This window comes from Propithecus coquereli, unplaced genomic scaffold, assembly GCF_000956105.1.
Source record: "Propithecus coquereli isolate 6110/MARCELLA unplaced genomic scaffold, Pcoq_1.0 Scaffold370, whole genome shotgun sequence".
NCBI lineage: Eukaryota > Metazoa > Chordata > Mammalia > Primates > Indriidae > Propithecus > Propithecus coquereli.
In genome coordinates this window covers 2,184,246-2,205,532 of record NW_012149397.1, presented here as the reverse complement: position 1 = coordinate 2,205,532, position 21,287 = coordinate 2,184,246, and positions in this window count along the sequence as shown.

Sequence of the window (21,287 nt, the reverse complement as noted above, 5' to 3'; positions counted from 1 at the left end):
TATTGAATTTTTTAGGAGTTCTTTATATATATGGATATTTGTCCCTTTTCAGCCATAGTTGTTGTAAGTATTTTTTGCGGTTCTGCGTCCTGCCTATTACTTTCTTAATGGTGTCTTTTGATAAGCAGAAGTTTTAAATTTTATGAGGTCAAATTCACCAAATTTTATGGTTATTTCTTTTGGTGCCCTGTCCAAGGGACCTCTTTTATCCCCTAAGTCACTGTGCCAGTTCATTACCTCTGAGCTCCAAATCACCCTTCCACACATGCTCTGGGGTTACCTTTGTCCTTCCCAGAGAGTGCAGTGTCAGCCTTTCTCAGTGGAGGGCACTGGGGGGCACAAGATGCCGCATGAGGAAGGGGCTCTCTGATTCCTGCGGCTGCACAGTGGGTAGTGATGTGGAGTGAGGACAGCTGGTGCCCAGCCGTGCACCCCAAATGTGTCTTCCCTTGCAACCCTGGCTGGTGACTACCTTTCCATGCCCGCTTGATCTGGAATTCCACGTGCTCCAGGCTTCCTATAGCATCCTGCGTCCCTGTGCTCACTATGTGCCCGGCCACCGGGACCACCAGTCACCTAGCACCCGCGCTGCGCCCCCAGCGGCTGCAGACCAGCCTGGCCCAGACAAGCCAGTAGATTTCCCTGACGTCTAGTGGGCTGCAAGCACAGCTTCCCCATCGAGGCCTAACCCCTTCCAAGCGGGCCTTCCCGGTGCCCTCCTTCAACCCTCAAGCTCCCGTAGAGTCTTCTCACATCTTCTCAGTGTTTAATGCACTGTGTGGTTCCGACCCTGCCTGGACACAGTCACAAAGATACTCTTCTGGTCGTCTTCTAGAAGCGTTAGGTCTATGATCAGTGAGACGTGACTTTTTTTTTATCTTAATCATCTTTAGATATACAGTTCAGTAGTTTAAGTATATTCACACTGTTGTGAAACAGATCTCTAGAGCTTTTTCATCTTCCCAAACTGAAACTCTGTCTCCATTAAATACTAACTCCCCGTTCCTCCCCCTCCCCCATCCCCAGCAGCCACCATTCACCTTTCTGTTTCAGTGAATGTGACTACTCTAGATACCACATATAAGTGGAGTCATGCAGTATGTGTCCTTTTGTGGCTGGCTTATGTCACTTAGCATAATCTCCTCAAGGTTCTTCCACGAGGGATTGTGTGTTAGAATTTTCTTCCTTTACGAGGCTGAATAACGTGCCATTGTATGTCTCGATAAACATTTTGTGTATCCACTCACCTGTGGCTGGACACTGGTGTCGCCTCCATACACTGGCTATCGTGAATAATGCCGCTACGAACATGGGGGTACAAATACAGACACGACATTTCAGTGAATGCCAGCAGGTAGCAACGGGGAAATCACTTCCTGGTGCTGCACAGGGGAGCGAGGCTCAGGGAGGTGAAGAGGGAAGGCCGGGAATGGAACTGCCGAAGGCTGCACGTGGTCCTTTTGATTTAGAGGACAAATGAGCAAACAAGCACGTTGTGACCTGAGACCCTGCTTTTACTGTGCTGGCTGTGGTGGGGCCCCCTGCCTCCCTCCGCAACCCCTCTTTCTCTCTCACACACACGCCCCTTCACTCTTAGTTGCCCATAAACCTGTGTTTACAAGCGTTCATCGTGAGAAGGACTCTAGTTGAAGCCTCAGACACCGGGCTCAGAAGCCCCTGAGCACCTGCCCGTGTGCCTGCCCAGGGGGGTGCAGCCCAGTGCTGGGGGCTCTGCTGGACGGCACTTCGGTCTCTGCTCCTGGGCGTCTGTGGAGCCTTTTCCATTCTGTGCTGCCGTTCCTTGGCACCCAGAGGGCTTTCCTGCCACCCAAACAGCAGATGGTCAGGAAATGAAGACTCACACTAACGTCAACCAGAGGAAAATCTAATTCAATTGGCAGAGTATACGGTCAGAAAAGCATGTGGCTGGACACATGTCATCTTGTTAAGGCAAAACCCTCTGCCAATGGGACATTTAGTGTTGGAAAACGAATGGCTGAAAACAAGTGACCAATAGCTGGGCCAGGCTGGGGCTGGGCTGGGTGGGATTTTGTGTTTTTCTCGGTGTCACTTTCTCTCCCAGGTTCACAGGAGTTCCGGAGTTTCCAGCATAGAGTGACTGGGTCAGATACTCAGCTGGAGCACCTGCAGTGAGCCAGGCCTTGTGCCAGAGACTTTATATGCTTTGTCACTCAGGGCTGTGTGACTATGAGTGACACAAAATCCAAAGTACCAGTTGTTTAAACAAAACAGACGTTTCTTTATCACACACGTCATGTCCCGAGGCATGCAGTCCAGGTCTTGGGTGGCAGCTCCACATTCTCAGGAATCCAGGTGCCTCATATCTTCCTGCTTTGCCATTCCCAGTACGTAGCCTCTACCTCATGGCCTGAGATAGATGCTTGAGTTCCAGTGATCAAGCTTGCATCCCAGCCAGCAGGAAGGAGTAAGGGAGAAAGAAGGGCACTCACCCACACTCTAAGACAGAGGCACCAGGGACCAGTTTCATGGAAGATAATTTTTCCACAGATTCAGGGGTGAAGGGATGGTTTGGGGATGATTCAAGCCCGTTGCATTTATTGTGCAAACCTCTCTCCTAATGATAATCTATATTTGTAGCCACTGCCCAGTGCTAGCATTGCTGCCTCAGCTCCACCTCAGATCATCAGGCATTAGATTCTCATAAGGAGCACGCAAACTAGATGCCTCATGTGGGCAGTTTACAGTAGGGTTCATGCTCCTATGAGAATCTAATGCCCCCGCTGATCTCATAGGAGGTGGAGCTTATTTGGTGATGCAGGTGGGAGCGGCTGTAAACACAGATGAAGTTTTGCTGGCTCCCCTCCTGCTGTGCAGGCTGGTTCCTAACAGGCCACAGACTGGTACCGGTCCACAGCCCAGGGATGGGGACCACAGGTCCAAGACACTTCTCAGAACTTTCTGGACACTTCCACTCCCATTTCATGGCCAGAACTTCACCATGTGGCCATACCTACCTACAAGAGAAGCTGGGAGATATAGTTTCTGTTCCAGGCAGCCACATTTCAACTAAAGTTCAAGGTTTCTATGCCTGAGGGAGAAAAAGAGAATGAAGAGTGGAGGACACTTAGCCATCTCTGCCACACAGACACAATTTCAAAAAGTTCTAATAATTTTGTAAAATTTAACTCTTATTTATACACACTTTTGTTATAGCCTAATTACACAGTATGAAATTCAAAATGGTGTATGGTGAAACTTCTCCCTCCCACTCCTGTCCCTTAGGTACCCAGTGCTACCAGAGGCCATCTAGGCCAGCAGTTCTCAAAGAGGCTCCCAGGACTGGACTAGCAGCGCCAGCACCCTCAGGAACATGTCAGAAATGCGGGTTCTCGGGCCCCCGCCTCAGAGCCGCTGATTCCAGAGGTCTGCAAGTGAGGCCAGGGTCCTGTCGTTCAGCAAGGCTGCCTGGGGTTCCGGTGCCTGCTGAAGTCTGAGAGCCCCAGCGTGCGGCTGTCAGGCCATGATGTCCATCTGGGGGTCTCCCTGCCCCCATCTACTCCACAGAAAACCACCACTCACACTGTTCTGCCCTGTTCTAGCTGTTTCATTGATTCGGTACCATAAAAACTTTTCTCCTTTGTTGTTCAACAGCTTTATTGAGATATAATTCACATACCACACAATTTAACCTTGTAAATTGTACAATTCACCCTTGTAAATTGTACAATTCAACGCTTTTCAGTGTGTTCACAGAGCTGTGCATCTCTCACCACAATCCATTTTAGAACATTTTCATCATTCATTTTATTTTTAATTTAATGTTTGAATAGTGATATTCAAGGGACTATTCAAATTTTAAAAAGTCCTCCCAGCCACGCCTGTCCCTCCCTGCTCTGTCCTCCCACCCCACCCAGGTAACCACTGTCATTTATGTGTTTATGTCTTCTGCTTCTTCCAGAATCTCTTTTTGCAGATGTACGAAGCAAACACAAACAGAGGCTGTCTATCCACACACCTGGACGAGGGTGGGGGCCCTTCTCACCATCCTGCACTTTGCCTCTTTCCCTAACTCTTCTGTCTGGTGACAGGACCACCACACAGGCCCCTGGAGGCCCGGGGGCTCCGCGGGCAGTGGGTCCCCCTCCCAGCAGGAGTCAGACCATACGCTTCCAACTTCCTCTCACCTCTGTTCTTCGGTGGAAGTTCAGCGTGGGCTGGCAGCTCAAGGGGGTGACGTCATTTCTCCCACATGTCCCCACAGACCCCTGATCCCAGACTCCAGGGCCCAGCTCCCGGGGGTCCCGACTGGACTCCCTTATGGCTCCTATATGTTAAGTCTGTCCCATAGGCTGTGAGCTCACCAGGACAGCCTCTCCGTTTCTCTTTCCTGCCTGTGCCCAGGCTTAGCTGAGGGTCTGTATGGGCTACATCCTCACAAGTGTTTGATGAATGAATAAGTGAATGGAGTCCGTCAGTCCCCGTGGCCCCATTTAGTAACTCTGGAAGCATCAGCACTTACTTCACCTCCATGAACCTTGGTTTCTTCCTCTGTAGAATGAGGATGAGAATCCTTACCTTACACTGGAGTCAGGGTCAGGATGAATGAGGAATGGCCTGTGGTCAGCAGTGTTGGAACAAGGAGGGAGAAATGTTTTCCTTTCCTTCCCAGGAAAATGACAGTAGCCTTGAATACAGATGTCCCAGAACCCCTAATTAAGCCAGGCAGACTTGATAAGTACACAGTCTGGACGGGTAGGAAAGGAGAGTGGCAGGTGCCGTCCAAGGACCGGGACGGCAGGGTCGGCGATGCCCACAGCCGCCAGCAGGGGCCGCAGCGCGCTCGGGCTCTGGAGCCGGCCTGACGTTGGAGGGGACAGCGCGGGGCGGGGGCGGGGCGCGCCGACCGGGCAGGAAGAGTCTGGCGAGCTTAGTCCAAAGACCGCTGGGCACAAGCAACCAAAGAAAAAAGTAGATAAATTGGACTCCATACAAATTAAAAAGTTTTCAAAAGAAAACCCACAATGGGAGAAAATATTTACAGATTAGATAAGTAACTAATACCCACAATATATAAGGAACAGTTAAAACTCACCAACAAAAAGACAAACAACTCAATTCACAGCTGGGCAAAGAATCTAAAGAGACGTTTCTCCACAGAAGGTATACAAATGGACAAGACCACTGAACCCACTAGGATGGCTAGAATTGAAACAAAAAGGCACACGGCAAGTGTTTGCGAGGATGGACGGACCTCTGAACCCGCCGACAGGGCACAGACATTGACACAGGACGAGGGTTCACATCTGCAGTGAGGCTCCCTGGGCAGACAATTGCAGGGACTTGGGAGGGGGTCCTGCACCTGTTGGAGGGGGGACCTGACCATGCTGACATTTTGTGTCACGTACAACATGTGTACATTTTTAAAGCAGCTCCAAAATTACAAACAGTATCTCAGGATAAATTAATGTATCCAACTGAGTAACAAATAAACAATGTTTTACAAGTGGCCCTGCTGCAGAACCTTTGAGTGGCTGCCAATCTCTGCCTGGAGATGGGTCTCTTGGGAGGTGACTGGTAACTGGAAAGGTGGAGCTGCAACTGGTGGGGACCCAGGCAGGGACTAGGTGCCAGGTCATTCCAGCAGCCCTCCCCCATGGCACAGGGATAATAGGGAACCCCAAGTCGGGGGGAGATGCCAACCAGGTCTCAGCATCCCTTGATGTCTGGGGTACAGGAAGGGTGGACTTGGGGGTTCAGGGTCTTGGCTGCATAGAGCTATAGCAGCAGATCCTCCTATGACCCAGCCTGGGCCACTAGCTCCAAGCCCTGCACATGTCCACTCTGTCCCCTCAGTGACCTCTTGGGGCTGGCAGTGCCATGACACCATGTACAGATGGGAAACTGAGGCCCAAGAGGTGAGCTCATGGCAACACCCCCAGCCTAGTGCATCTCTCCCTCAGGCAGGTGTGGCCTGGGGTGGCCCAAGTGGGACTTGAATCCAAGCCATCAGGCCCCACCGGTCATGCTCCCGAAAGCCACAGCCCCACCCCATCTTAGGCTCAGGGGCCACCTGCAGAGGTCAGCTAAGACCCCGCTCAGTGGGGTCCCAGCATGACTCACCTGCAACCTCTCAGGCCCTGCTGAGGACTAGGGAGGTGCCTGGGGTCCGGAAGTCATGGTCCCTCAACTTCGATCTCATGTCGAGCAGGGGAGACAGCGACAGGTGGACCAAAGGGTGATTTCGAGGGCTTCGAGCACAGGCAAAGGTTGCAGGGAAGCCCTGCAGGGAACTCTCCTCTCCACAGAGGTGTCTTTCGAGGTGAAATCTGAACGAGGAGGCCAGACCCAGCAATGAGGTACTGAGAGGTGCTGGGTAGATGGGCTGGTGGTGTCTGGGAGCAGACGGGAGCAGGGGGGAGATGGGTCTAGGGTCCCCGGCTGGGTGCTGGGCCCTGCCGCTTCATCCAGCCTCTCCCAGAAACCCCAGTGATGGGCAGCTGGGGAGGGGAAACGGGCCTGGCTGCGTCATGGCCCAATGAGCAGTTCGCACCCTGGAGCCTCCCACGTTACAGATGCGGAGCTGGCCAAGCTCGGGTTTGAGCCCGGCCATGGGCACAGCACGGTCACTGCGGCGTCCCCACACCGGCACTCATGCTGGCTGGGCGGGGAGACGCCAGCCCCTCGTGGGCGGTGGGCCAGAAAAGAGACGTAGCAATGGCCCCTGACCTGTGGGAAGAGGCTGAGAACTCCCTCGTAACAAGAAACATGGAAATGACTGCTCCTCTCCTGACCCCAAAGGCAATGAATGAGCTGGAGGTGAGGCTGTGGGGGACGGACACGGGAGTGTGCATTGGCACAGTCTCTCTCTAGGGCAATTTGGCAAAAGCGACCAAAATTTCAAATGCATAAACTTTTCAACCCAATAACTCCACTACTGGGAATTCATCCTTCGGATGGGGATGACACTAGCAAGTCACGACACGAGCTCACTGTGGCCTTGTTCGCAGCAGTGGAACGGGCTGGTTACATAAACCACAGTCCTCGGACAGCCGAAGGCTACGCAGGCGCCAAAAGAACGAGGATTCCCCGCGTGCACTGCATGGGCGATCTCCCGAGCCAGTCTGGCCGAGAAGCAAGTCCCAGGCATTGGGGTCTGCATGCTCCTCTTGTGGAGACAAAGGGAGAAAATTAAGCACCTGTCCCCTTGCTTGTGTGTAAACTCCAGGAACCAGAGATGGTGGATGTGGGGTGGGAAACCAGGTGGAGGGTGTGAGGGAGATTTTCTCTCTGACATCTTTTTACATGTTCTGTTTTTGAACCACGCTACTATTATGTCTATTAGAAATTTTACAATAATGACAAAATAATTAAAAGATTTCTCACAGCCTCTCTCGGGCCTTGGAAAAGTTTTATAGCAGATGCCCAATACAATGTGTTACCTTCATTATCTTTATTTTTAAAAAACCTTTAACATTTATTTGTTTGTAATTGCCGAAGTCACATGGTGCAGCTGTGGCTGGCCATTTGAAAATACCAGACAAGCACAAAGAAAAAAAATTCACCCAAACAGAAATAACCGCTGATAGTATTCAGTATTTTTCTTGCAGTACTTTCCTCAGAGACCATTTCTTTTTTTGCTCTTTTCACAATCGTTCATTGAGCTTCTGTAATACAACAAACTCTCTTGTAATGCCAGGAACCCAATGCTGAGTGTATCAGTTCACATTTACTAATACCCCTTATGTTCCATATCTTTTTCTCAAGTAGATGTCTGCCTTTTAATCTTGTGTCTTAATTTTTTTTTTTTTTGAGACAGAGTCTCATTCTGTTGCCCAGGCTAGAGTGCCATGGCATCAGCCTAGCTCACAGCAACCTCAAACTCCTGGGCTCAAGTGATCCTCCTGCCTCAGCCTCCCGAGTAGCTGGGACTACAGGCACGTGCCACCATGCCTGGTAATTTTTTCTATGTATTTTTAGTTGTCCAGCTAATTTCTTTCTATTTTTAGTAGAGATGGAGTCTCGCTCTTGTTCAGGCTGGTCTTGAACTCCTGAGCTCACACGATCCGCCCGCCTCGGCCTCCCAGAGTGCTAGGATTGCAGGCGTGAGCCACCGCGCCCGGCCCTGTTCCTTAATATTTTTAATAGGTCAATTTTACCTTTCCCTTTTAATACCCCACCCCCACCCTGCCCCCATTGCTTTTGTGTTTAGGAACTCACCACAAATCTGGTCAATGCCCATAGGTAACTAACTCCCTCTGGGTTGGAACATGGCTTTTTTTGAACCTGGAACCCGGGGCCTAGAGACCTGGTTGTATGACAACCTGCTCATTGTGTGTCTTGGGCAGTACTTTTCTTCTCTGGGCCTAGGTTTTTCCACCTGTTAAATGGGTACAATGTCCAGCTCAGGTATTTGAGGAGAGCCCCTTGGAGGCGGATTGGTGTCTCTTAACTGCTGCAGCCAAGAGGCCACTGGCCTTACTCTCCTGACTTCCAGCCTGGCCAAGGCCCCCTCACCACCCCCAACCTCCACACTGTCAGAGACACCAGACCAAAGCCCACTTCAGGCCTCAGGAAGCATAAGTCACCCCGTGTTCCTTATCCCCGTGGGCTCCAGGGCTCTGCCCCAGCCTGGCCTGCTGCTGACCACCGGGAAATGGAAAATGCCCCAGGCCTAAGGAGGCTGGGGAGTAACCTGCCAGTGTCCTGCGGATACCACTGTATTCAGGTCTTATTTAAAACAAAGGACTGTCTGCTCATCGGCAGCCAATTATTTTGCAAAACAGCAATTCTTTTCTAAGATCAATATGTTATTTGTTTATCAAAAGGGTCACTGCTGTGGTTTATTGATCAGTGACTTCCATAAGCAGTTCACATAAACCTCGTAAAAAAAACCTGACACTCCCGTTCCAATGGCCCCAAGAGGCCACAGCTCCCTCTCAGGTACGTGCTGAGGGTGGAGCCTGGGAGGACAGGGCTAGCATGTAATGGGCACCGCCTGTGTGCCAGGTTGTCTGGGGACGCTCTCATCACCCCCTCCACAGCCCTATGTGGTGAGCTATTTAACAGACCAGCAAACTGAGGCCACGAGGGTAAGAGCCACGTCTGGGGACCTCTGGGAGTTAGTGCGGTCCTTCAAGGTGAGCCACGCTAGACTCCCCAAGATCAAGGTCATGAGAATAAGAGTTCCAGACTGCAATGCACTGTGACTGCACCTGCAAATAGCTACTGTACTCTAGCCTGGGCAACATAGCAAGACTCCATTTAAAAATTCCCCGTTCTTTCAGGAGCAGTCCCCGCACTTTGACCCAAGGGGACATGTGAACCAGACTGCCAATCAGAGTGCTTCAGTTCTGTCCATGGTGATTGGTTTGGGGATGAGCATCTGAGATGAGCCAATGAGATTCCATCCCAGCGCTTTTCCCGGGGCTGTGGAGGGGAAGCCAGTAAGGTGCAAACTAAAATACTGATAAAATCTGAGCATCTCCCCAGCCGACTGAATGGATCTCCTCTTGGCCAAGGGGACCTCCCCTCCCCAAACAAAAAACCTTAAAGCTAAGTTGCCAGCCATGAGGAAAAGGGAGGTCAGACATACCTAGTTATATCCTATCCCTTTCAGAGTTATTCTTTGTGACAGTAAGATATAAAATCATGAACAGGCCTAAGGCCATGTAAGGCAAAGGTTAAACTACAGCCGCAGGTCATCAATTCACTTAACAGATCACTGAGTCTCAGTATATGTCCCATGGCTTATCTCTGATTAACAGACTTCCTTATCTTAACTTAAAATGTTCCAAGCTTTCAGACAAAACTTTATTTCTTTAACCAATTACAAATCAAAGAATCTCTAAACCCACCTATAACCTGTAATCCCCACTTGGAGATGTCCTGCCTTTTTGGGCCAGACCAATGTACGCCTTCCATTTATTGATTTATGACTTTATTTCTAATTCCTGTCTCCCTGAAATGTATAAAACCAAACTATAACCCAACCACAGGGACATCACTTGCTCAAGGCTTCTTGGATGTGGCTCTCTGGGCATGATCACACATATTAGGCTCAGAAAAAAACTCTTTAAATTATTTTACAGAGTTTGGATTCTTTTCCATTGACAAAGGTCATCCCAGAGCTGCTGGTGGCTGTGAGTACCTCCTCTAGGAAGTGTCGGAAGAGGCACCATACCTCCACAGAAGTGGAGCTGAAAGAAGGAAGGTAGTATCCTGAATGCAGCACTTACGTACCTGAATCCAGCCATACCTGAAACTGTTGCTACTCACCAGATTTTCCACTATACAAGCCAAAAAATTCCGTTTTTGGCTTAAGCCAGTTTGAGCCAGCATTTTGTCACTTGCAAGCAAGAGTGTTCTGAGATCTATACTGCTACAGGGAGAACACAAAATAGAATCAGCAATGTCTCCACATCTGAGCTCAGAGTCTGTGAGTGGGGAGAGGCTGGCTAGAGCTATGTGTGGGTCACTAATTAGGGGAATAGCCCAGAGGACAGCCAGGGACAAAAGGAGACAGAGGCAGCAACACCTGAAGGCAGTCTTTGCAGTCATCAGTGAGAGAAAGCAAAAAAGCAAACGCAGCAAAATCTTACAACTTTTCTAATGGCTTTGAAACTCTTCAAAATCATGCCTATAGTCCCAGCTACTTGGGAGGCTGAGGCAGGAGGTTTGCTTGAGAATAAGAGTTCCAGACTGCAATACACTGTGACTGCACCTGCGAATAGCCACTACACTCCAGCCTGGGCAACATAGCAAGACTCCATTTTAAAAAAAAATTGAGAAAAACAAAAACAATCCGGTGGCCAAACCTAGTTTGGCTGGAAGTGGGTAATGTGGGGAGGTAATACGCCAGGAGCCCTGCCCAGCCCTGCCAGGTACCCTTGAACAGGCCTGGACTCCTGAGCAGCAAGGCCTAGCTCAGGGCCCACTGCCTCAGTTTGCATGCACTCCCCAGGTAGAGTGTGACCTTAGGCAGGTGACGTAGTGTCACAGAGCCCAGCTTCCTCATCCGTGCAGTGCAGAGTCACAGTTTCTACTTCCTAGGGCCAGTGCGGGCCCTTAATCAGCACGTGTGCATTGCTCTGGATCAAGCTGGCACAGGAGGTGACGGTCAGCACCTGTGGGGTGTTGGAGGGGCACGTCCCATGACTGAGTGTCCAGAGCAGACCATCAGGCTGGGTGTCAGAGAAGTTACCTGTGTGTGTCATTTGTGTGGACATGCTGTAGGCCACACCTCCCATGGGGTCCCTCATCTGCCAGCGATGGGTAGGAGGAAATCGGAGTTTTCACCGTGCATGCCCCACCCGGGCCTCGGCAGAACAAGCTCACAGGGAGAGAGCTTGGATCTGGAACTAGCCCCTCCCAGCGTCTGGCACTCATGCTGTGGGCTCTTTTGGGCCACTGCCCTGTGCCCAGACTGAGACTCCCTTGGAGACCCTTGCAGGGGCCGCCTGAGGCCAGTGTGTTGGCTCCACGCACTGCCACCATCCTACCCACCACCCACAAGTTGAATCCTGGGGCTTCCCTCCCCAGACCGTCAGAGTTGAGATGTGGAGATAATGCAACCCCTGTACACATAACTAAAAGGACAAGATGAGCCCTACAGCAACATGAAGGAAAGAAAAAAGTCTTTTATAATGAAATACTCCATCCTTGACCCTATACATGGAAATGCTCGGGTTCAAGTTCCAGAGCAAACTCCTGGGGGAAGCGCTGTGGCCTGAAGGCCCTGTGCATTCCTGATGTCGACAGGAACAACTAATCGCTGCCCCAGCAAAGCATGCAAGTGTCCCTATGGCCAAGCCTCTCAGCCCACTTCCAAATGTTCTCATTTTTGCCCACCTGATAGGTAGAACGTGGCATCATGAGGGCTCTTGCTGTGGTTTTAACTGGTGATTTTCTTTTTAGGAGCAAAGTTACACTTTTTTCATATTTAGGAGCTGTTGTCAAAACCACAAGGGGGTCTCAGCCGAGGCCCAGTTGCTCCTCGCACAAAGATCCAATTGTTGAGACAAGAGGATTGCTAAGGAGGAGAGGAATTTTTTAATACAACAGATGTCAGGAGAATAGGAGAACTCGGGAGAAGTGGCCTCAGATACGACCACAGGCTTTTAAAGGAGGGGCCGCGTACCTTGGGGCAGGTGGGGTGTGTCTCACAAGGGGCTGCGCTCACGGGGCAGGTGTGGGGAGGGTGAATCTTGGGGTCAGGATGTCTGCCCAGGGGACTCCAGAATCTCAGCTCCTTTTTCTTGCAGAAAATCCACCATTTCTGGGAAAAAACTCAAAAGTCATGTAGCTAAGGGAGAGAATTATAAAAAAACCTATAGGGGTCATTGAAATTTGTTCATAGAGCCAGTTACAGAGCTACTTGTATTCTTTTTCTGTTCATTCTCTACTTACATCATTTGTCCGTTTCTCTGTTGGGTCATTGGTCTTTTGCACTCTTCTTAGTGCCACGCTTTTTGTGTTTCTGGGGTTTTTTGGGTGATGTTGCTGTTTAAAAGGGCTCCCAGGCACAGTGCTGCAGTGCTGCCCGGTGTCCCTACTGTGATGTGCCTTGGGAAGAAAATCCGTGTCAGAGAAGCTTCGTTCAGGGTGAGTTACGGTGCTGTTCGCCGAGGCTCCACGTTGCCGAATCAACAGTACGTCCAGAAAGAGGAAGAGGAAATTCGCCGCTCTGTACAAAGGGTTGATTGGAAAGCTCCTGGTGTTTCCCCTAGAGACAGTGGTTCAGCATTCACTAGTCAGTGCTCATGGCGACCCTATAGAGTGGGACTGCCTCGAATTCCGAGAACTGACTGTGCGCACGATAGACCTGGCTCCTGGATCGTGTGCCTCCTCACTTGAATTCCTCAGAAAATGACATGTTTCACCTTGTTCTTCCTGCGTCTCCTAATCCTGGGCTCGTGTCCATCCTCCGGGCAGCTTCCCTGCCGCCCCAGGTGATCGCACCTCCTGTGCAATCTGTCAGGAGATATAACATTTTCTGGTGCGAGCACCGGGCCAGGCACACAGTAGGCCCAACAAGTGTTTGATAAAAGCCTCACGTCCACCTGGCACATCTTTAATCCGAATGAGCCAGGCACTTCCAGGGACAGGCACAAGTAATTTGGAGCGTCCTGGAAAAAAACCGAAATAAGGCAGGTGAATTCATCAATAGTGGAAAAAACCCTCTCCTGAATTCACATGGAGAATGATGCGGCCTTTCTGGGGCTTCTCGTGGGGACTCTGTCGGCTCCAATTTCCAGGCTGCTCCGGTCCCCACTGGGTGCAAATTGGAAACTGGGCAGGAGAGACCCCTGCCAGCCCCAGGCCTGAGTCAGACTCCCCCAGCTGGGAGGACAACCCGCCCTTGGCCACGGTCAGAACTTGTCCTGGACGGTAAGTGTAGGCTCTGGTCAGGGGATCCCTGCCAAGCCCACAGGGCAAGTACCAAAACTGATCGCTGCTTGGTTCCTTCTTTCTGCTCTTTCCACACAATGTACCTTCTTCGCCAACTCCAGCAGGACAGATGTGTCCTGAACACATCTGTAGCTGAGCACCCTGCACCCTTGGTGCTCCCCTGTGGAAACAGGAGCCTAGGACTTGCTCCCCAGGCAGATTGGATTGCTCTCCTGCATCCGGTGGCCACTCCCCTCTCTGTAGGTAGGCTCTGCTGGCCAGGTGAGGACAAGGGAACTGGGGTGTCCTGGCCAAGGCAGGAGTCTGCCCAGAGTCAAACACTAACAGTGTGCAAGGCTGGCCCCGAGCTGCCCCAGCCACAGGTGCTGTCCATGCAGCCGGCAAAAGCCGACTTGCTTTGAGTCCTTCCTGGGCTGCTAAGAACTTCCTGGGGATTCTCTCACACTCCTAGGATGTGGGCACCTCCACTGTCCCTTCGACTAACGAGGAAACTGACCTTCAGAGAAATTAACAAGCCAGTGAGAAGTGCCAGGTCTTGAATCAGAGTCAGAAGCCTCCAGGCCAAAGCTTCAAGGTGCACACATTGCTCGCTTCCAACCGCCTCTCGTCCATCTCACGGCCTCCTGGGGGGGCCATTAGAACCCCCTGTTTAAAGACGCAGGCCACCCGTTAGGTGGAACTGCCTCTTGCGTGAAGTGTGGGAACAAGAGCAGGAGCATTCACTGGTAGCACTTCCGTGTATTTCCTTCCAGTTTTTCTTCCTGCGCATTGTCACTGCACGTTATCGCTAACCATTTCCTTGTGTCATTATAAAACTCTATGAATAGCATTTAAATGGCTCGATCACATTTGATTATGTAGGAATAACATTGTTTACTTAACTGTTTTTTAATTGCTGTACAATTATGTTATTTATAATGCTTATTATAAATAATCCTTCAGTGAACATCTTTATGCATCAGCATCCGCATTGCTGGTCACTTCGTTAGTGTAAATTCTCCAAAAGGGAATTACTGACTTTAAGGGTACAGTTTTTAGACTCTTGCTCCGATCACGAACTGCCTTCCAGAAAGCCTGCCGTAGTCTGCACAGGTGACTCCATTTAAAGGCAGCAGGATAAGGCAGCGGCCGTAGGGTGAGCGGTGGCTGGCATGAACCTTCAGGGCCAAGAGGAAAATTTAAGGCAAACTCAGGGCCTTGCCAGGCAGTGGCTGTCCTACAGGGCAGTGAGTAGACGGGTTGGGCCTAGGGTTAAGCTAGAATTGAGAGAGGGTTGACTCAACTGCCATCCATAAGGACAGAGCCCCAAGAGAGGAGACTTGTGGGACCCAAGGACTCACCATAGAGGCCTGGGGACAGGATGGAAGCTGCAGGGTGGAGTCACAGGCGCTCCCTCCTGTGCTTACCTCCAGGCTGCGTGACCTGCTGGGAGTGGAGCTCAGACATGATGGTCCCACCTGCTAATGGTGCCGTCTCCAGGGGGTCCTGAGGGTGAAATAAGAGCATGTCTACAAAGCATTAGCTCAGTAACAGTGGCTAGTATTACCATCATTATTTCAGCAACTTGAGTGGGGTTCCACTACTCACTGAGCTTGGACACCCATCCCCCCTTCTCAATATCCCTGGTTCAAATTCCTGGGGCAAGGTGCTGTCTGGCACAGGCTGGGCGCAGTCCCGGTAGCAGAGGCTGGGTAGCGGGGGGCAACGGGGTTCTCTACACCTGGCAGCCAGCCCCCTTCAGCAGGGGGCCTGAGTGGGGATCTCAAACACCTGTGATCCCAGGACATTTGCAGGACTAAAGCCTCATGCTCTGGACCAAAACAAAAGAGGAAATAGGATCTCGTATCTGGTGCGGGCCCAATCAAGTCAAGTCAAATGAGACAAAAACTCTATGCTTAGAAGAAAAGGATTGCAATTGTGTTCACTTGTTTGGTGTGTGCCAGCTGAGTGTCTCTCCCATGGACAGCCACACGCAAACGTGAGCCTGCCGCAGGGGGTGTGGCGGGAATTACCTTTGGGTAGGGACCCTGTGCCCAAGTTAAAACATTTTTATTTCTACTTTTTCTGTTCTATAAATTTTTAATAATGAACATGTGCTCTTAGAAAACTCAGTCTGTATATCCAGACAATGGAATATTATTTGGCCCTAAAAAGGAATGAAGTTTTGATACTTGCTATAGAACATGGGCAAACCTTGACAACATTAAGCTCAGTGAAAGAAGACACACAAGGTCACATATCATATGAGTCCGTTTATCTGAAATGTCCAGATTAGGCAAATCCATAGAGACAGAAAGTGGATTAGTGGTTGCTAGGGGCTGAGGGAGGAGGAGATGGTGAGTGTCTATTAATGGGGACAGGGTTTCTTTCTGAGGTACTGAAAATGTTCTGGAATTAGTAGTGATGGTTGCACAACACTGTAAATATACTAAAAACCTCTGTGTTGCACACTTTAAAAGAGTGAATTTTATGGAATGTGAATTACATCTCAATAACGCTATTATTAAAAAAGTCAACATGTTTTTAAATTTGAGAGTAAAGAAAATGTTACATTAACTTGTTAATTATTTAAAAAAGAAGAGAAATAAAGCCTGGGTTCTAGAACATTACACCCTCCTCCCTCCTGCCTTCACACTGCAAGTGCTGGCTTCGCCAAGTAGGAGTCCCCCTCGCAGCAAGGAAGCGCAGGCACCGTTCCCTCCACAGCGCACCGCTCCGGAGCCCTGCTTTCCCTGCAGGGCCCCACCTTCTCTCCATCTCTCGGGCCCAGGCGCGGCTCTCCGCCCAGAGGTCCGTTTAGTTGAGCAGAAATGGCCAGATTCCCCGGGAAGGTCATACCTTGCAGAAGTAAAATCCTGACACTTTCCTGGCTTGTAACACTCTCAGTCCTTCACACAGCACACTCTGGAAATAAGCCAAAAGCAAGTGTCACCCTGGCTTGTTCCAGTCCCCAGCATATCTACCTTTGGGTATTTCCAGTCAGTCCCGACTCCCTGCTAACACAGCCTCACTCCCGATTCCTGCCAACCACTGGGAGTATGACGTGCCTGAGGACGTTGCTGGTTTTCCACTACAAAAGGGCCAGTGTAAGCTCAGCAATTGTGTTAAGTTAGTCTTAGGCGAGCAAGGCCCTCGGCCTTTCTCAAGGCTCTGTCCTCTGTCTCTGAGGGACTGTCATCACCCAGTCCTGCACCAACAGACAGGCTGGGAGCGGGCCCCGTTGCCAGAGATGGTCGCTCCCCCACGTGCTGCAGGACAGTGTTCCTTATTTCCTTCTGGGGGCATTGAGCCCCTTCCTCCAGGGACCTCCCAACCCACCGCCAACCCTGGGTCCCTCGGCCTCCTTGGCCCGGCATCTCCCAGAACAGTGGTACAGAGTTTCTCTGAATAGCGGGCACTCTGCAGCCCCACTGGGTGTGCAGCCTGCCCAGGGCAGCCAGAGCAGCGAGGCCCCGTCATCTGCCTTCCCTGCGTCAGGAGCTGGCTTGGCCGGCCTGATCCCTCAGTGGGCAGGACCTGAGGTCTTCTCCAGGAGGGATGGGCACCTGCCTGCCCTGCAGGGCCACTGGGAGCTGGGGGTCAGGCCCAACCTGGACGAGGTCTGGGACTCCAGGAGCTGAACTTACACCCCTCACCCAGAGAAACAAGCAACCCCGAGAGGCTCATGGCATGGAACCGCTGTCAGTGAACCCAGCAAAATAAGATCTTTGATCCAGAGGGTCGAGTCAAAGGTCTGCTCTGTTGCTCTTTCCTCGGAAGGGGTCCCCCATGCAGGCAGCTCTTGTTAAGCACCTGGAGCCTGTGAGGGGCTTCTGGGTCCTGGCTGCATGTTAGGACTGCCTGGAAGCTTCCAAACACCCAAGGCCTGGCCCACCCCAGATCCTACCCAGTGGAATCTCTGGGAAAGGGGTCGGGGGCTTCTCAGGCCTCGAGGATGCTAAAGGGCAGCGTGTGTAAGACATGTTGGGCTGGGGGACAGACAGGGTCCTGGCAGGTCCCATGGTGATTCTCATCAGCAGCTGAGGCAGCACAGTAGATCCCACCTACGGCTAGAGAAACCGAGGCGGGAGGGGGTGTGGGGAGGCCGGACAGTTTAGGCTTTCCTCCCACATCTGGGCACCCTCTTTCCCCCTGAACTTACAGTTTTATTTTTAACTGTATTATCCGCCTTACCAGAAATGAGTATCACCCCAAAACTCACCTCCCCCTGGAATCGCAAAGTCCTATATAGTATTAACTTAGGAGACTGTTTGGGGGCTGTTTTCTGATTTGTGTGTCATACTTCAGAACATTTCTAATGAAATCCCATTATTGGAAGGAAAACATTTTCTCATTCATTCATCCCCTAAAGCTGAGTCATTCCAGAAGCGTTGGCTCATCAAGTACCACCTGACCTGTCTACCCCTGGCCCTGCCCACGGGTCGCCCATCCAGCTGGGGAGTGAGACCAGGGCTCAGAGATGCTCTGGCCTGGCCGTGCCCTTGCCATCCTCTGCCATCACTTCCCAGGAGTAGGAGCCCAAGCTTCGCCAGCCCCCTGCTGCCCCCCATCATGACACACTGTCTGTCCTTTGCCCTGTCCCCACCCTTCCTCAGGTCTCAGGCCTTCCTACAACTCCCCAGGCCACTCCCACCACCTACCTGGGCTCTGCTCTCCCAGCACTGTCCCCCCGTCTCTTTCCTCCACTGGAGCATCCTCCCCATGGTGTGTGTGGCCTGGGGGGCACTCAGAGAGGTGGCCTGGCTGCGCTGGACCTGAGCACTAGACAGGTTGCCTGGTCCTGCTCAGAGGCAGACCCACGCCAGGAAGTACCTGGGGGCTGGGCTCCTACTGGGCAAGGCCAGACTGCACCCTTCCTTCTAACCAGTGAGCTCTGATAGGCCTTGATGTGCGCAGAGGCAGTCTGCTCTGTCTCCCTCCCTCCACAAGCATTTGTGGAACATCTACTTGTGCCAAGACTGCTGGACATGACTGTTATGCCCATCTCACAGATGAGCAAACTGATGACATGGTCCTGTTGCATGCTAGGTCCCAGCGCTGGGAACTGTGTCTGCGTGGAGCAGGTATGTGCATGCAGGTACCCACTGCTGAATTGGGCTGGGGCATAGACTGGATTTGGGGGAAATTTGTCTCACTGAAGGGCTCTCCGACACTGGGGAAGCTGAGATGACAGCTGTGAGGTGGAGGTCACTGTTTCCACTGTGTGACCTTGAGCAAATTGCTTAAAGTTGAAACGTCTCTGGGCTAGGCCTCAATGTACTTATCTGTGAAACGGAGGTCATCATGCCTACTTGGCCCTTCAGCCTTTGAGATGGCTGTTCTAAGCATAAAGACAGATGCTGTCATCGTGACTCTGGGTCATGGAGCCTCAGAACAACCAGCAAAGCAGATGGCAGTGTTTACTCTCCCTGTCTTAGCCCCAGGGAGAGGGAGGATCAGAGATGTCCAGTGGCCTGGCTGAGGGTACACAAGTCCTGGCTTCCAAGGTCTGTCCAAGAATCCTTCAGGCTCCACCTGCTAGGATCCCAGGATCTACTCCCGAGCCTAGCCGGAGATTTCTCGCAAAGGAAACTATGACCTGTCCACTAGCCATTTGGCTGTGGACTCTAATGGTCATGCATTGGCAGAGAGAGTGAGATCTCTGTCACAGGAGGCATGTAAGCAGGGCTTCATGAAATCACCCTTGAGGGCTCAGAGAGCCCACAGCACTCACTCAGGGACAGGCTGTCCCCTACTCCCACAGCCTGGGCTGCTTTCTGCTGCTTTGTGGTTGTAGCCATTCTTCTCCATACACATCTATGAGTCTAGTCATCTCCTCCATCACCAGCAGGCACGATGCTCACACTCTGCTTGCATGGTCTTTTGGGAGCAGGAAGAGGCCAGACTGATGCACATTTGCTTCTGAACACACTTAACTCTATCTCGTCCTGGTTTTCCCTTGTAGCATTGAATACACCACACCTGTCATGAACGGGCCCTGTGTACTTGGTACCCTTCCTGGACTGACCAAGGCTGGAAGAATTGGTAGCCTTTTAAGGAGGACAAGCCAAGATGACCAGCCCATTTTACAGGGTGGGATACTGAGGCTCGGGAAGGGCTGGGATTTGTCCAAGGTCACTCAGATGGCCAGGGGCACGGTTGGGGGTGTTTAGCCTCATGGGGAAGATAGAAAAGCTCCTTAGCCACCCTCCACCTCCGCCTTTAAGACCCCCACCCTATCATTCAGGGTCTCTTAGACCTGTAGAGCTGGAATCTGCTGCTCTGCCTCTTCCTTGTGCAGGCTCTGGGCTCAAGCCGGAGCAGTTGAGCCTCAGACTACACGCCTATCTCACAAAGTAGATGTGAGGGTTAGAGAACATAAATTAGCAGGCATGTGCCAAATACATAGCCTCATGCCCAGCACACTGTTTAACCACTGGCTTTCTGTGGGGAAAGTCTTCATTTGAGTTGTTTGCTAATTTCCATAGAGTAAACACTCCCAGCATTGCTGAATTCAGGCTACGGTGTGGCATCTCCAAACAGAACTGTGCACCCTCAGCTCTCATGAGTCAGTTTCAACTGGCGCCAGTACCCAGTGGGGCCCCAGGAAGTCCTCCTTCTCTGGGTAACAGTTGGCTTGGCTTGGCACACTCTTCCCTCTGAATTCTGAGGGTTTGGTATCTCCTTTGCTGGCTTTTACGTCGCATGAGTTACTTTGGGCCAGGGGCTCCTCGGCCAATGGCCCACAGGCATCTCTTCATCTGTGAAAGTGTATCTGATGGATGCCAACCCAGGGGAATGGGAACTGAGATGAGAACACCCCGGCATCTCCCTCGGGCCTTAGTTTCTTCATCTGGAAGTGGGTCCAATGAGTGTGCATGATAGGGTCATGGAAGATGGGGTGAGAGGGTGGGTGTTAGTTCAAGGCATTGTCTGAGCGGGGCTCAGAAATTAGCAGTACTGTCATTGACACAGGCCACCTCCCTGCAGTAGGGCCAGAGATGCCCAGTAGAGGGCTTGTCTGTGGGAGTCCAGAGGAGGAAGGAGGGGGGACAGATCATGGAAGACTCCCTGCGTTGGTAGTATAGTGGTGAGCATAGCTGTCTTCTATGGAAGACTCCCGTGGAGAGGTGGAATTTGACAGAGGCAGAGGAAGAAAACTCTGGGTCAAGGGCTTTCTGGAAGACTCTCCGTGCCCTCATCCAAAGCATCCCAGCTCGGCCTCTGTCACAGGAGCTCTGGGGTTTAGGGTAGATATCTTCTGCCTTTGAGGTCTCAGTTTGCTCAACTGTAAAATGGACACAATGATCAGTGTTACCTCCCTGGAGGATGATGAAGTGAGGGCAGAAAGGACATGCCAACCCCTGACCAAGCTTAGCCCTTGGCTGTGCTCCCGAGGGTGGCGGTACCCCCGGCTCTTCTCTTTCGGCCTGCCTTTTCTGTCCTGGCACAGGGCTCAGAGGTCAGAAGCGCCGAGCTGTGTCATGGTGAAGCATTGAGTCTCCTGCTTCCTCCTGGGGACAAATAGGTCCTCCACAGCAGACAGCCCCGCAGAAGGTTCCAAAAAGCTTCAGAGGCCAGGAGCGCCGCCCCAAGAGAGGAGCTGCGGGTAGTAGCCACCCGGGCAGGCCCGCAGGTGGCCGCGCGCGCTCGCGGGTATCCAGGTAGGCGTGCCAGGCCCCGCCCCCACGCTGGCCCTGGGGCGGGGCTAACGGAGCCCCCGCCCTCCACGCGCCCCGGGTCGGAGCCGGTGCGGGAGCAGAGCCGCGGAGCTCGCAGGAGCACGCGGGAGCGCGGCCCCGCAGTGGCCCGGCCGGAGGGAGCAGCGCGCAGGAGCCTGAGCAGCACCGCGACCGCACCCCAGCGCGGACCCGGTCCCGAAGTCGGACCCCGGCCCTGAAGCGCAGCCTCGCCCGCCT